The sequence below is a fragment of the Nannospalax galili genome, unplaced genomic scaffold (assembly GCF_000622305.1).
Source record: "Nannospalax galili isolate Female #2095 unplaced genomic scaffold, S.galili_v1.0 scaffold1463, whole genome shotgun sequence".
Lineage (NCBI taxonomy): Eukaryota > Metazoa > Chordata > Mammalia > Rodentia > Spalacidae > Nannospalax > Nannospalax galili.
In genome coordinates, this window is record NW_008349596.1 from 1,097,963 (window position 1) to 1,113,929 (window position 15,967).

A 15,967-nucleotide genomic window follows, 5' to 3' on the forward strand; every position below is an offset into this window, starting at 1 on the left:
TCAATTATCGTAGTTTTTAAAAATACTTTATGATTTTTATTTTATGTGTATGAGTGTATTGCCTGCATATATGTGAGTGCACCGTGTCGTGCAATGCCTTGGAAGTCAGAGAGGGCTTAGGATTCCCCTGGAAAGGGAGTTAAGGACGGTTTGTAGCTGCCATGTGGGTGGTGGGAATCGAACCTGGGTCCTCTGCAAGAGCAGTCAGTGCTCTTAACCACTGAGCCATCTCTCCAGCCCCAAAATAAACCTTTTAATAAATTTATTGTCCCAATGTTCGTTACAGTAATGTATAGCTAATACAATGTATTGTCCTGTTTACATAACTGGGCTCGTTGTTGACACTTTGTTGAAGATTTCTATGTGTATGTTCATGAGTGATACACATACATGCATGCACACACATATATTCATTGTATGTGGGATTTCAAGTAACCCAGGCTGGTCTCAAGCTCACTATGGAGCTGAGGCTGGCCTTGAAGTCCTAATTCTCCTGCCTCCTCTCCTGAGTTGGGATTTTCAGGGGTGTGTCATCTGCTCATGCCAGACACTGCTCTGCAATTCCCATACAATGTATTTGTTGGGTTTGGGTATTAAAATAATCCTGGCCTCCAAAATGACTTGAGATAGATGTTCCTACTTTCTAGTTACCTCAAAAAGTTTGGATCAAAAGCCGGGCGTAGTGGTGCATGCCTTTAATCCCAGCACTCGGGAGGCAGAGGCAGGTGGATCTCTGTGAGTTCAAGGCCAGCCTGGTCTACATAGTGAGTTCCAGGACAGCTGGGGCTACAGGGAGACCCTGTCTCAAAAAGACCAAAAAAAAAGTTTGGATTTAATTAGTATAACTTTTCCTTAAATATCTGGCAAAATTAACCATCACATCCCTCTGGTATTCGAATTTTCTTTTGATTTTCACTATTATTTGATTTTGTTAGTAAAATTAGGACTGCTCAGTTTTTCTGCTTCTTATGTAAGCTTTGATTGTGTCTGGCATGGAGTTTGTACGTTTCATCAGAACTGTTGAATTTCTGAGCATCAAGTTTCTCTAACATTCCCCTTTTAATGTTTGTAGCTCCTGTACTGAGGCTTCATCTTCTGTTCCTGATATTGGTGGCATCTTCATTTTTCTAAGTGTATATCTTTTCACAAATTGACTTTTGGTTTCATTGATTTTTATGTTATTTTTGTGTCCTAGATTTTACCAGTTTTCCTCTCCTGCTAGCTTTGAGTTAAATTTTCTCTGCCTTCTCTTTTAGTTTATTAAGATGGGAGCTGAGGTCATTGATTTGAGACCTTTCTTCTTTTCTAAAATAAGCACTGGATGGTATAAGACTCCCTTTAAGCAAAGCGTTAGCTGAATCCCATACACATCTATATGAATTCAAATACTTTCTAATTTCCTTTGTGATATCCTCTTTGACCCACGGGGCATGTAGAAAAAGTGTGTTGCTTTATTAGGTTAGGTTAAATTCAGATCCTGGTTTAGTTTTTAAAGTCTTTGTACCTCCATGGATGTGACATTCAGGGTTTCTCTGAGGTCTGAGTGGCAGCATAAATCTGATACTCGAAGCTTCTGCTGTGCGCTTTGGACCTGTCCTACACACACACAGAAGTAAGGCTGCTATTGTGGTTAATACAAATTAATTGGAAAATCCATTTATCCTGCTTTTCCATCTCCAGGATTTCTCCCACCCATTGTAGTTCATAGGTGTCCCCTTTTCTGTTTCCTTAGCGGGAATGACAGGGTCTATCTTGGATCAGTAGCCCAAAGTGCTGCCATCGGATCTCAATTCTGCAACAAAACAAAGCTGTGAGACAGAGTAGAAAAAAACAAAAACGTAATTCACTTTCTCAGTGGGGCCCCAGCATTGTATCAGCTTCCTACACTGTGGTTCTCCTTCTGGGACTTGCACCACCACCGCTGCTATAAAACAGACAGGAAGCCCATGTCCGTCCCAGTGGCTTCTGAAATCTGGTGCCTCTTCTACAGTCCTCAGCTTTTTTCACTTTTTGAAGTCTTCAGGTTGTTGCCTTTTCTCTTTTTCTGGAGTGTTAGCTGGAGACAAATGAAGGAGGGGCTGCTGTGAGCTGCTCACCTGCTGACGGTACCTCTTCCTTTGTCTAGTTAGTGCACGTACAACTCTCAGGACCTGGCTGGTCATCCTGACCTCCAGGATATCTTTCCTGATTGCTCCTCCCTCCACCCAGCCACAGATGCTCTTGATGTCTGTTTGTCTCCCCACCAAGCAGCAGCTCAGCCAGCAGCAGCAGCTCAGCCAGGAGGGCATCCTCATGTCCGAGTTGCCACTGTATTCCTCTCTGAGGTGATGATGGAAGGGTAGGGTGAATATTTCTATTTTTGTACCTGAATCTGTTTCAAAGAGACTGAACAGACATCTGAAAATGGTAATTACAAAACTTCAGGGACTCTACAACTTCTCGGTGCTGAAGAGGGGATCAGTGGGCCCCCTGTGCCTTTGGGGTTCAGCCACAGCTGGAACAAGCCCACAGACCTCCAGAGATAGCCTGGTGCTTTGGATTATGTCAAGTTCTGTCTCACACGACACTGTGTCCACAGGAAAGCTATTTTTCACGTAGGGAAATGACAGCTGGAGAAAGATGACAGTTTTGAGTGTTCCATGCAATTTGAATTGAAGAAAGGGCAAATGCAGCGAAGTGAGCGAGCCTCCTTAGCATGGCACAGGCACTCAGAGGTTTGTGCTCTTAGCATGCTCCCTCCAGGGTCTTTGGCCGGTTTTGTGTGTCTTGGTCAACAGTGCTTGGTAACAGGCTCTGGAATGGCAGTGTAGGTTAGACTGGCATCAGACTCACTATGGAGCTGAGGCTGGCCTTGAACTTATGATCTACTTCCCAAGGGCTGGATTTACAGATATGTACCACCATGCCCACTTAGACTTAATTTTTTTTACAGCAATTTTTAGATTCATAGGAAGACTGAGCAGAAAGTAAAAAGAGTTCTCAAAAGCCGTTGACCCTACCCTCACACCCTCAATCAGCATTCCACTTGAACAGTACATTTGTGACAACAAACCAACACTGGTAAACCATTATTCCTCAAAGTTCCAAGTTCACATCACAGCTTTTGGTGTTGTGCATTCTGTAGATCCGTCTCCACAAATACATAACACATGCACATGTCTATCTGGTGGCATAGTACAGAACAGATTCATGGCCTTAAAAATTCTCTGTACATGATCCTAGGACCAAATCCTTATAAGTGAGCACATTTCCTGATGTAACTGTAGGAACCAGGAAGATGGAAGGGAACCAGGGAGGTAAAGGGAAAGAAGGAACCCGAGAGAGAAAAATTGAAGGAGACAGGTGTTACTAAGGGAGAAACATACAAAAAGAGGGTAAAGGGGAGGGGGAAGGAGGGCTATACAAAGAACTATAGAAATAAGGGGGGGGGTTCCCAATACATAGAAAGGAAAAAAAAAGTCTTAAGCACAGAAGGAACCCTATGGGGATGGAAGAAAGCCCTTCCAAAAGCAATACGGTTGTTAAATGAAAATCCCAGTGCCAGAGGTGGGTTGCCCCCGATGAGCTGTTGGCCAGAGGGGCCCTAGAGGTCCCCCAAATAATAAAGGCCATTGTCAATAATATTGGTTGTACACAGGAAGTGGATGGTAAAACCCTATTGCTGAAGACACTACATGATGTGAGTGAGGAGAGGGAGAAATCAGGCTTGGACTAAGCTGGAAACTCCCTACCACTGGATGGGTGGTGTTCATGGTACCAGAAGGTGACATGCAGATGGCTGGGGAGAACTGTTCCCTAGAATTCTGTTCAACGATGGACCCCAAGTGCTGCACTATTAACATGCCAAACAAGATGTTCCAGCTGGTGCAATAGTGATGCGTCTAGTGTATGTACAACCAGCCAATTTTCAATTGGATACAGTGCCCACTCCTAGAGGTGGAACACACATCTGGTACTGTAGACCAGGCCAACCCCCTCTGGCAGGGGTGCATATAGGCCCCAGTGGGGAAGCCACTGCAATTGTTTTGTTAGATGGATGTGATGCACCTGCTAAAGTACCGTCCAAGCATTTGTGTTTATGCCTATAGATTATTATAGCAGATGTTTTTGCTTCTTGCTGTTTGTGTTTTTATAGTAGATGGAATCCCAACCTGGCCAGCAGCCCATGGAAAACATATGATGCAGAGTGCATATAGGCCCCAGTGGGGAAGCCACTGCAATTGTTTTGTTAGATGGATGTGATGCACCTGCTAAAGTACCGTCCAAGCATTTGTGTTTATGCCTATAGATTATTATAGCAGATGTTTTTGCTTCTTGCTGTTTGTGTTTTTATAGTAGATGGAATCCCAACCTGGCCAGCAGCCCATGGAAAACATATGATGCAGAGACCTGAAAGTTTAGTGCCTTGCCACATTGGGAGGAAGATCATCCCACAACTATCATCCCCTCCAGGGCTCAGAGACTTTTGCGGAAGAGGTTGGTGGAAAGAATATACGAGCTGGAGGAAGGGGTGGAGTTAACTGGAAGTGTTCTTCAACCACTATGCTAGCCAACTATGGTCACACCTCCTCCCCACACTCATCAAGGAGTCAAGGGGAGAGTCAGTTATCCCTCCCACCCAATCAATCAACCTGAGCTGCATGTGGGAGAGGGAATAAGGATATAGACGCCAAGAACACCAAGAGGCACCTCTCTCTTGCCATTTTGTAAGGCTGTTGGGAAGTCACAGGATCTATATTTGACTGTGGACTTTCCAGTGCAGCCATAAATAGGGGATCACCCACTCTTCTTTAAATAAATCCCCACCCTATGCTCTGTTAGCAAGTCCAATAAATGCATTAGGATTTGCCAAAAAAAAAAAAAAAGAATGGAGTTAGTGGAAACCTTCATTATTCCATTAAAGTTGGCCTCATGTTGGCAAATCCTTTGGTCTTTGATTTCTTATTCCTATTTTTCTGTCCTTAAATGTCATTGTATATATATTTTTATGTAACCTGCTTCAAGTTATTTCTGGAAAAAATGTGTTAAAATTGCCTCTATTTGTAGTAAAAAAAATTCTCTGTACACAACTACCCACCTACCCCCCAGCAATGATTAATCTAAAAAAATCTTTATTTCTTTATCTATTATTGTGTGTATGATGTGTGTGTTGGCACACGTGTGCCATAGCATGTGTGGAGGTCAGGAGACAACTGTGTGGAGTCAGTTTTCTCCTTCCATCTTTACATGGGCTCAGGGGTCAGATCCAACTCAGGTCACCAGGCTTGTTCAGCAAGTGCCTTTAGTGACCCATCCTGTCAGCCCAGTTATTGGTCTTTTTATTTTCAAAACATCATATAGTGGAGATCACGCAGTCTGCAGCCTCATCAGACTGGCTTCTTTCCCTTAGTAACTTGCTGTTTAGGTTCCTCCATGTCTTTTCAAGTCCTTGTACATGCTGAGCAAGCACTCTGCTACTGCCCAGCTCTGGTAGCTTTTTTTTTCTTTAGCTTCTAATGATCCCACCTAAGCAAAATCATCATCAACAGTAAGATGAAATTTAAAGCTTAATTTATCAGAAACCAATAGCTAACTAGGGACTTTCCACTTTAGCCAGTCAAATATAGTTTATCTTGCATCCTTAAACACTTCCTAAGTTTCCTCCTTGTACCCCTCTCCCCTCCTACCCGAGTATAGATCTGAACTGCTTGTGATCTGTCGTTGCCTAACTCCTGAGTCAGTCTCTGCCCAAATACAGTCATTCGTCCTTATCTGCAGACCCTCAGTGGATATCCGAAAGCCAGGGCACTGAACCCAACATGCCATGCTGTGGTTTTCCTATGTGGTTATGAGAAAGATTACTTTTTTGTCAGCACAACATTGTGACAATTTGGTAACTCAGATGGCTACTAAGTAACCAATAGTTCGAACTTATACAGCTTGGATACACTAGAGAAAGCTGACTCATATCCCTGATGGACCAGGGCAGGTGGAGAGCAAGGTCTAACCCACATGCTCTCATGTGGGGGCAAACAGTGCCCCGTGGCTTCAGAATGACTTGCAGACTGAGTGAGAGGATTCTCCCTGTCAGTGATGTAGAACAGGTGGATTGCAACGTCTAGAGAGGAAGCTTAGACAATGGGAAAAAAGTATTTCAGGTGGGGAAATGGATGAAGAGTCAGGAGAACTGCTGTGAACCCTGTTACCATGTTCAATTACTTGTGAGGATTTGGCCAAGCTTTCATCTGCCTGAATTTTCTTTGTCATCTCTTGCCTCAGATGATAAGAGTCAAATAAATGGCCTTAGGTGGGAACAAAACCACAGTTACACAAACTGGTAAATTCATGGTCTAGAACATGCTGTCATTTGCCTTTTTAGTGAGATTGGAGAACAAGTTAAAAGAAAAGATCCACTAGTGTAGTTTTAATTCTGGATTCAAAGAATTTATCACATGAAATGGCTACTCAAAGACAACTGTCTTAAGAGAGGAAGTATGGATGGAAGGCTGCCATAGCCGGCACTGTCACTTGTTACACACACTACAAGAGCTCTTGACGGTGATTATTCAGACTTTGCAGCAGGCTCATATGTGTTGCTTTAGTACACTGTGCATGGGAGAGAATATTTTTGCAGTAGTAAAGAATAAATAGGGCACAAGAAACAGGCCTGAAAATAACCTGGATATTTTTCAGGAAAGAAGATGTGCAGTCTGCTCTGACTGCTTCTTCAAGGTGCTGACAGCCTGATGCAGATCTGTAATGAGGCTGCTCACAGTGACCTGCCACTGACTACAGGGGCAGTGGCTAATGGCAGGCTGGACCAGAAGCAAGCAGGGACAAACTTCACCTCCTCCCAGTAGCTAGAATGACAGCAGATGACTCCTCCCACAGATGACAGCATCTGACCTCTGCAGCAGGGCCCTGCTCTGCTATGCTGTGCCTTTCTGAAAGGACACAGTTCCTGCTTCCCAGATGCTGGACAGTAGTGTGCACTGCTGAGTGAGATAGCTGGCCTGGCAGTCTTCCTTCTGATTGAGATGTATTAGTCAATTTAATGAACAGACGCAGTATTTCTTTTAGTTCACAGCTTTAGAGGGTTCAGCTCACATCATGATAGCCAGGAAGCAGAGGAAGATGATCCAGGAAAGGGCTAGGACTAGATAGAAGCCCTAGGTAGCACACTACATTGGTCCCATCTCCTACGCCTCCCAAACACCCAGCAATGCCACCTTATTATGAATTCATGAAGGGACTGACCCATTGATTAGACTGGAGCCCTCATGAAGTAATCATCTCTGGAAACCCTCCTCACAGACATCCAGAGGTGTGTGAGCTCTGAGGCATTTCATTGTCCAGTCAGACTGATGATCAAAATCAACTCTCCTGGGGCACGTTTCAGTCAAATGTCTGGTGGATGAGAGACGGGTGACTTGAGTCTTTGTCTCTCCACTCAGAACCTCAGAGCTGCTGCTGTTGTGGAAGGGAATGGTGGTGGCAGAGCCCGCATCTGGCATCCCTGTGTTCTGAGGACAGGGTGTTCTTGGGGGTGAGTGGCTGTCTCTTCTGAAGAGCAGGCCTGCTTGCCTCAAGGCAGGGGAAAGCAGAGCGAGGATTTGGCCTGGAGAGGAGACTTGGGCTCCTGTGGATGTGCCATGCTGACAGGTGACCATCCTTCATGGTACAGGTAAGACCACATAGAAAGTGGGAGTCCAGAGATACACAGGTAGAATGGGGAGGATGTCAGGTCCCAGAGGAAGAGCCTACATAAACCATCTGGCTCAGTTTTCTGGTGGCTGTATAACACACATGGATTCCTAACCTAGATCCACTGAGTTGGAATGACCAGGGTTGAAGCCACAGAATTTGTATTTCAAAATGCAGCTTGAAGTTTGCACAGCTAGGCATGGGAGCCATTGCTGGATCTGTGGATCTACAGGTAGGCTGAGCTGCAAGGGAATGGCTCCTGAAGCTGATGTGGGAATAGGAATAACAGTGTGTTATCAAGCAAGTGACAGCTCCTCACATGTCAGGAGAAGTGCACTGGGCAGAGTCTTCTGGCCTGGCTGAGTCCCAGGACGATCACTTTGTCCCACCCTGTGGCCCTGGATTTCTTTTGCCTCCACCTGGTACCTGACTATCTGAAGTCACTGGGCCTGTAAGTCCTAATCTGGGGTTACCATTTGAATATTAAGTCTCCCCAACAAGGTTCATGTTTAATGGCGTGGTCTCTAGCTAGTGGAGCTATTTTGAGAGGTGGTGGGAACTTTAGGAGGTGGGATCTATCTGGAGCAAGTAGGTGACCGAGCACATGCCCTCAAAGGGTACCTGCCCTCTGTGCCCCTTCCTGCCTTCATCTCTGCTTCCTGCCTGCTCATGAAGGAAGCAGCTCTGCTCCACCAAGCCCTTCTATCCTCCATCCTCGAGGATGCTCTGCTTCACCACAGACCCATAGCAATGGAGCCACCATGAACTGAAACCGGGAGCCAAAATAAACCCTTCCTTTCTTGTTTATGTCAGATATGTTGTCAAAGACAAACAAAAACAAAAACAAAATCCAACACAGTGGTGCTTCCATGGAGCTACCAGGCTAAAAAGAGGTTTATTTAGGAGAAAGCTATTTTCATGAGTTATGTGGCTACAAGAACCTCTTCCTCCAGCGACAGGGGACACACAGCCCCATGCTGTGGCAGAAGTCTCCTGTGGGCCCACCATGCCCTTGCTTCACCAGCTCCACATACATTATGTCCCTTTACTCTGGAGTCACTACAGTAAATCCCACAGGAGCTGCTGGTTTAGATGTGTAAGTGCCTGCCACACACTCCCTGGACACCCCTTACTTCAGTGTCTCTTGTATGCCTATTATGTCAGTTCACTATCATTTGAGAGGAAAAAGAATTACTTTTCCAACAAGTATGCTCCTATTTCATAAATATGCACAAAACCCTTTTAAAATCCAAACACAGAACCCAGTGGGCCGCTACCCCATTTGGGTCAGCCTGAGTTGGTCCCTCTCTGGAGTGTGCTATCACTTTTGCTTTACTAAATAAACTTCTGCTTAAACTGTCTATGTTTCTCATCTGAATTCTTTGTCTTGAGAAACCGTACCCCTGTAACAATTCTCTGAAATGCACATCCTAAGGATAGGACCTTTACTGCCCACATTGTGTTTCCTGCTACACTATCGCTGGGACTGAGACTGTGAGGAAATCCAATCCACCTGTACAGAGGAAGGGAGGGAGGGCGACTGGACCAGACAAGCAAGGAGGAGAAAGATGACTCAGAGGTCTGGGTAGGTCACAAGCCAAAAGTGCCTTGGGAGAGACATGTATGCACTGAGGGCTAATAACTAACCCCCCAAATGTAGAGATGAAGCAAAGACTGGTACTACTACCATGCGACCAGCTCTGGGAGGAAGAGGGGCAAAGGAATCAGGAACCCAAAGGCAGAATCACTGCCTTCACATGAATGGGTTGCCCAGGAATGCATGGCACTGGTGGGTTTGCCACAGTTTGCAGAAGATGGGAAGGTCCTGCTGGGCCAGGATCCTTTCCAAGGGAATCCAGTGTGACACAGCCTGCCTGGGGAACAGCACACATTTCACAGGAGTTTTAGTCACCCCCAAATTTTGCCTCTGTGTGTGTTGGTGTGCTGTGTTAGGCACTGGCCTCTCTTTGCATAGCCTTGTACAAAGTGTGGCCTCACCTGGTGCCAACTACTCCACCCACACTCCACTCTGTCTAGCCAGATCTTTTCTCAGCTCTGAGGACTTACAAGCTCTCCAATGTCAACTCCTCCTTGGCAAGTCCTACACTCTTTCTCCACTTGCTCAACTCCAATCATGAAACCATGTCACATATTATCCTTTGGCCCCAGACTGGAGACCTTAGATCCCCAGACACCAATGGCTGCTTCAACCCTATTTTCAATCAGACAGAAATACCAATGGAGATGGGCAGGGGCATTCTGGAGATGCAACAGCAGACCCCTGCCCCCCCAGCCCCTGCCCTTGGCCTCTGCCTATACCCCCATAAACACACACACACACACACACACACACACACACACACACACACATACACACACACACACACACACATACACACACACACACACACACATACACACACACACACACACACATACACCAGACCTAGCTGAGGCTCAGACCAGGATCTGCTCAGTTTGAATGGATGACTGTTCATACAGATACCTCATGCATTATTTAAGCCTTCACGCCCTGGGTGTAATCCACCCTCCCTCTACATCCTATCTCCCTGCAGGGGAGGACTCTGAGCCTGGGTACATGCTGGGTGCTCCACCTGTGTGGAACTCTTGTGCCCATCTGGCTCATGAAGTCCCGTTCAGCTTCCAGACCAGTCCCGGGCATTTCCACACTCCCCCAGCCTCAGGAAGAGCCAGTCTTTGTATGCATGGCTATTCAAACATGTCTGTCACAGCACTGGTCAGGGTAGGAAAGCTGCTTTCACACATCACCTCTTCTGTGGGTTGTGCATTCTTTGTGGACATGGCTAGATGGTCCTCATTGTCTGTCACCTAGAATTGGTGTAAATACCACAGGAGCTCACTACAGGGAAAGTCAATGTACAGCCTTCTAGGAACACAACTGTCTCTTTCAACAATGTCCACATACTGAAAAGCCCTTCCACAGGATCCAGCAATTGAAATGAATGTGAGTTTGGAGCTGAAATGCACAAGAAAACTGGAAAAAGTCAGCCAGCTGGGGAAGACCCACCGTAAGGACAGGCATGACCCTTGATGCCAAATCCTGCGGCAAAGAAACTTTAGTAGAACATGTCAATCACCCACTTCTAGAGACACTGCACTATTGGCTGCCATAGGGAGTGGGTTTGGAAAGACACAGGCACAACAGAAGGACCTGGACCATCGGAAGCCGAGCAAACCCTAGGAACGGATAGCAATATGGAGACTATTGGCATGCTTCCAGGGGCATGCACAGAGCATGCAGCAAAAAGACCACCCTAAAAGACACAAACTGGCAAGACAGCAAAGGCAGCAATCTACTGTGGGACTAATGGGTGGTGACGGGGCCTTCGGAAGATTGCCAGCACTTCCCAACAGGCAAGATCAGCCAAAGAAGGCAGAAATGCCACTGAAGGCCTGTTGGCAAACCTACACCATCCCTGTCCCACAAAGAGCTTAGAGTTCATTTCTCTGTTCTTCCCTTGAGGTCAGTCAGGGATGTGGATTCTCCACTCACAATCACATGACCCCTCTCTGCCACAATCTACCACCTCTACTCTGGATGGTTAGAGAGCCTGTGTCCCTCTGTCCACAGAACACTCCTTCTCTCCAGTGCCGCCAAACATGCCTGCAGGGATTGGCTCTACTTGCTCAGCTACAGGTCACCCCTTCTAGGTTGTCTCCAGAGATGGAGTAGTGGGTAAGAAATCACAGACTCAGGCAGCCTGGGGCTGGGAGGCAAGCAGCTGGTTATAGAAAGAAGGGAAATTCTCTAAAATATCTGACCAGAACCCAAAGCGATCAATGTACTCCCACTTAGCATGCCACAAGCTGTGGGCTGCAGAAAGGTCCTGCTGGAAGTTTCCACCAGTGCATGACAGGCAGATCATCTGGGGTGGCACAAATGTCATCTCAATCAGGTTGGAAAGACCCCACAGAGGATGCCAGATGCCCAACACAGTTGAGAATGAGGCATGCAAGCCCCAGGTGCCCAGTGCCTGGGGGCCCTGGGATGCCAGATTCCCCCACCAGTGGTGGGTTGGAGGGAATGCACAGCTCTTTATGTATGACACCCAGGGGTGTCATAATCACAGTGGGGGCATGTGGTCCCACACAGAGTGGACCATGATGTGCGGCCATGGAGGGGCCAGCCAAGCCTGTATCCATACTGTGCCTGACCTCCTAGAGCCAGACCCTTGGGAAGACAGTCCCTGTATGGGGCACAATTATCCCTCTACCAATTCTGCCTTCCCAACAGGTTCTGTTGGGCCACAAAGAACCTATTGTCAATCCTTGCTTTGCTTCTGTCATGATCCCTGTTCCCTTGTGCTTTCCTTCCTGTTTTCTAAGCCTGATTGTCCTACTTGGACCTCCATACTTGGCGGGGGGGGGGATGGGGAGAAAAGGTCTCATAGTTATTCCTTAGACAGGAACACTTAGGAGTCACAGTGAGAAGGAAGGAGGCAATCTGGGATAGTCAGCAGCCTCTGGGCATGGCCACATGGGTGTTGGAAGTCCTCCCCGAGACCCAAGAGGAGCACTTAATGAATGTCTCCCATCTAGGAACCTCTTCACAGACTCAGTGCAAGTCCCAACAGGGAGAGCTGACACAGCTCTCAGAGAGAACTCTAGGGAGAAAGGCGGTATGTCCTTGCCTTTGGGAAAGAGCTATGTCCAGCCTCAGTCCCCACTACCCACCAAGGTTGCTCCCAGAACACTCCCCAACAGTGCCACTTCGCAAAACTGAAACCCTGCAGATGTCACATAAAGACCAACCGAGGCCATTCCCATGTACCAGCCCTTGCTCATCAAGAACTGCTCCTAGCCCTGGGTCTGCTCACCCGGGTTTTGCCCTGTCTGTCTCTCTCAGGCCCAGCCTTTGTGGATTTGCCTACAGACACCCGATAAGCTTGGACCCCAGGGCACACAGCTTTCCCACTTCAGAGTCTCGCTCCTCCTGGGCACCCAGGGCTACCCACAGTGAGTGCCAGAACTTCTGCAGGACCCCCTCCTCCACTGAGACAGCAGCAGCCCCAGTCACAGCAGCTCCCCAGATCAGTGCACTGATTTCCTTATAAGTGTCCCAATTTTTCTGCACGAACCTTTCAGCAGTTTCTCTTCCGTTTCATTCCTTACATGGAAATTTGTGTTTTCACCTCTAGTCACTTCTTGAAAGGCTTTGGTTTCTTATGTTTCCATCAGCTGCCTAAAGCCTTTTAGTAGCAGTATCTACTTGATTTCCTGTTTCACCCATTTTTTTTAAATTTTATTTTTATTTTACGTGTATGAGTAGTATGCCTGAATGTATATAAGTGCAGCTGTGTCACGCAATGCTGATGAAGGCCAGAAGGGGGTGTCAGATCCCCTGGAACTGGAGTTTAGGATGGTTGTCAACCACTATGTGGGTGCTGGGAACCGAAGAGCAGTAAGTGCTTTTAACCATTGAACCATCTCTCCAGTGTATGTTTTCCTATGTTTAAAAATAAGATTTATGTGTGTGTGTGTGTGTGTGTGTGTGTGTGTGTGTGTGCAGATGTCCATGGAAGCCAGAGGCCAAGGATCTCCTTGGAGCTGAAGTTATAGGTAGTTGTGAGTTGCCCTATGTGGGTGCTGGGAACTGAACTCAAGCCCTCTACAAGAGCAGTAAGTGCTCTTAACCACTGAGCTGTCTCTCCAGCCCTGTTTCTCTCCTTTGATAAAGATGTAGTTTCTCTGACAAAGGACAATACCCTTGCTAGCCAGTGATGACATTTTTTGTAGAATTTAAGGAGTTTTGGGTTCTGGTCTAAGAAAATTGAGATATGAAAATTAAAAGTCTCCATGTTTGAATTTGTCTTAAGGGAATAGAAATACCAAAAAGAAAAAAACTATGAAAGTAAAAAGGAAATCAGCAAGATTGGATAACACGTTAGGGGAAAAATCAGCTAATATTTTAAAGACATTCCTTCAAAATGCCACGAGAAGGGGTAGTCTTCTGACACTCATGGTTAGCACCCTCTCCCTGTCGAGCAGAACAAAATTCGTGGAACCAGGAAACCTGAGCATGGGTGCAGCTAGAAGTGAACAGTGCCTGTGGGAGACCCAGACTTTCCCTGGCCATTTGGTTGAATTTCCCACAGGTGCTGGGGGTGTAGCAGGAAGTGTGTGGTGAGGGTGCAGTGGGTGTCAGTACAAGGCTACTCTTGATCCCAGGTGTCCTGTATGAGTGACACAGATCAGGGGCAGGACCAGGGCCCGAGTGCCCACCTGACTTTCCACCATTTTGAAGAACACCTTGAGATTTGGGGGCTTTAGGGACAGTCACTCTTAAACCTCTAATACAGTGGAAAGCTCATTCTGGGTCCTTCCTCATGGACTTCCATGAGGAAGGGGAAGGCAGCTGCCAGTCAGTCGTGGGCAGCTCCCCACCTCCCAGGCCTCACCAATACTTCCTCACCAGATTGCATTTTAAGAAGAGGATAAGGACTGAGGCCAGGGGTGGAGGGGTCAGGCAATCATCTCATCCCGAGAACCCCGGTGGCCAGCTACGAACCCAGTAACCCCTGCGACCTCATAGTCACTTCTCAGCAGGCCTGAGAACCTCGCCCACCCCACCGGCAGCATACAAACGCCTGTCTTGTTCTTAGGACCGAAAATCCCAGGTGCCTCCCCACAATGGTCTCTCCTAGGGCCCAGGACCAAATGAGATGGTGGCTGCCTTCCTCCTTGCTGCAGGCCCACTGGAGGGAAAGGGCTGGGAGCCCCCAGGAAAGAAGAAGCGGCCCAGTGCCTCACAGCTGGAGCCCTGGAGCCCTGGGCTCTTTCACACCTCCCCAAGACAGGCCCAGCCACCCGCCAGCCTTTCACAGACTCGCAGGGGAGGGGACCCGCAGCCCTGGGAGCTGGGCACAGGGGCTGCACACCAGCCGCCTGTATCACTCCATCAAACTTTCACATTGTGGGGTTTCCTCACGTCTTAACTCAAAACACAAGAAAACAGCTGTATTTCGACGAAGGCGTCCTTTGCAGCCATAACTGTCGTCTCTCATTTTCCCAGGCGACTAAAAATTCAGCTGGTTGGCTCACCCCAGGTGCTGGGAGCGCTGTTAGCGCAGCGGTTCAGCACCAACCCCAGGGACAGTCGCTATAGAGAGGGAGGGAAAGCCGCGGGGCGGGGACGCCACCCAAGCTGGTGTCCCTGTTCCGGGATGCAGAGGATCCCACCCCCCCAGCCAAAACACTGCCCCAAAACAAATGACCAACGGCCACGCCGTGTCCTCCGCTCGCTCCCCTGCACCACGGACGTCCCTGCGGAGAGGAAAGCAATCACTCCCCGCCCCGGGGGATGCAGAAGGATCCCCTGGGAGCCTCGGCCCGCTGGGACCCGGGGGATCCTGCGGCGCCCCGCGAGGACCCGGCTGCGGGGTCCTGGGCACAGTGCATCACGCATCATGCATAGTGCACCAGGGGCCACGCATCAAGCACCATGCACCGTGCACCGCGCGGGCCCCGCCTGGAGCCCAGAAGCCGCGGTCTTTGTGTCGGGTGCTGAGGCTGGCTCCTCCTGGGGAGACCCAGGCGCAGGAACTGTCTCTCCAGTTCCAAGACTTTCCTGCCGCTTTGCCTTGGGCAGGCGCTCAGGCTCGCACTGGCCTGGCCGAGGTCCCCCACGAGGCGCCTCCCCTTCCCGGCTCGGGCTCACTTACCGCGGCTCCGTGCACTGGTCTCAGGAACTGCGCTCGTGCGGGGCGGCCAGGCCGAGCGGCATCACCCCGGGCTCGAGGAACGGGTCCCGCGGGGTCCCCGGCCGGCGCGAAGGCTGTGCGCTGGGTAGGGGCGCGGCGAGCACTGCTCGAGGCTCCGGGGCCAAGCAGCGGGTCCGTGGGGTGCAGCGCAGTGACCCCGACCCTCGCGGCTGCGCTGGCCGCACCCACTCGGCCCGGAGGGGCGGGAATCCCGCCCGCAGCCCACGTCACTGGTGCGTCACCGGGGCTCCCGCGCGGCCTGGACCCGCCCTCCCAGCTAGGGCTGGAGGCTCGGCAGCGCGGGGTGACGCGGACCGGTCGCTCGGCTTCACCTGTGGACCCCGGGCCCCACGGCGGGCGCTGAGGATGCGGAGCAGCTGGAAGTGCACGCGCCCAGCTGGGACCTGACGCCGGCGTCGCTAAGCAACGGGGGCAGGACCTTCCCAGGCCGGCTGGGGGCCCTGAGCTCCGAGCGCCTTCCCAGCCCGCCAGGCCTCGCCCTTTTGGAACCGTGTTGAGATTCACATTTAAAGCCGCCCATT

At 49.0% G+C, this 15,967-nt stretch overlaps 1 protein-coding gene across 4 annotated transcripts in view; it reads right to left on the reverse strand.

Annotated features, from left to right (window-relative positions):
• Positions 1 to 15,628, reverse strand: part of Gng4 (G protein subunit gamma 4) — a 58,974-nt gene extending 43,346 nt beyond the window's left edge. For 2 of the 4 annotated variants that reach the window (XM_029570371.1, XM_029570370.1), the window contains exon 1: positions 15,387 to 15,628. The gene's annotated coding sequence lies outside the window, so the exon portion shown is untranslated. The remainder of the gene's footprint in view (positions 1 to 15,386) is intronic. The other 2 variants (XM_029570373.1, XM_008847032.2) reach the window with 2 other exon arrangements.
• Positions 15,629 to 15,967: the final 339 nt, after the last annotated feature.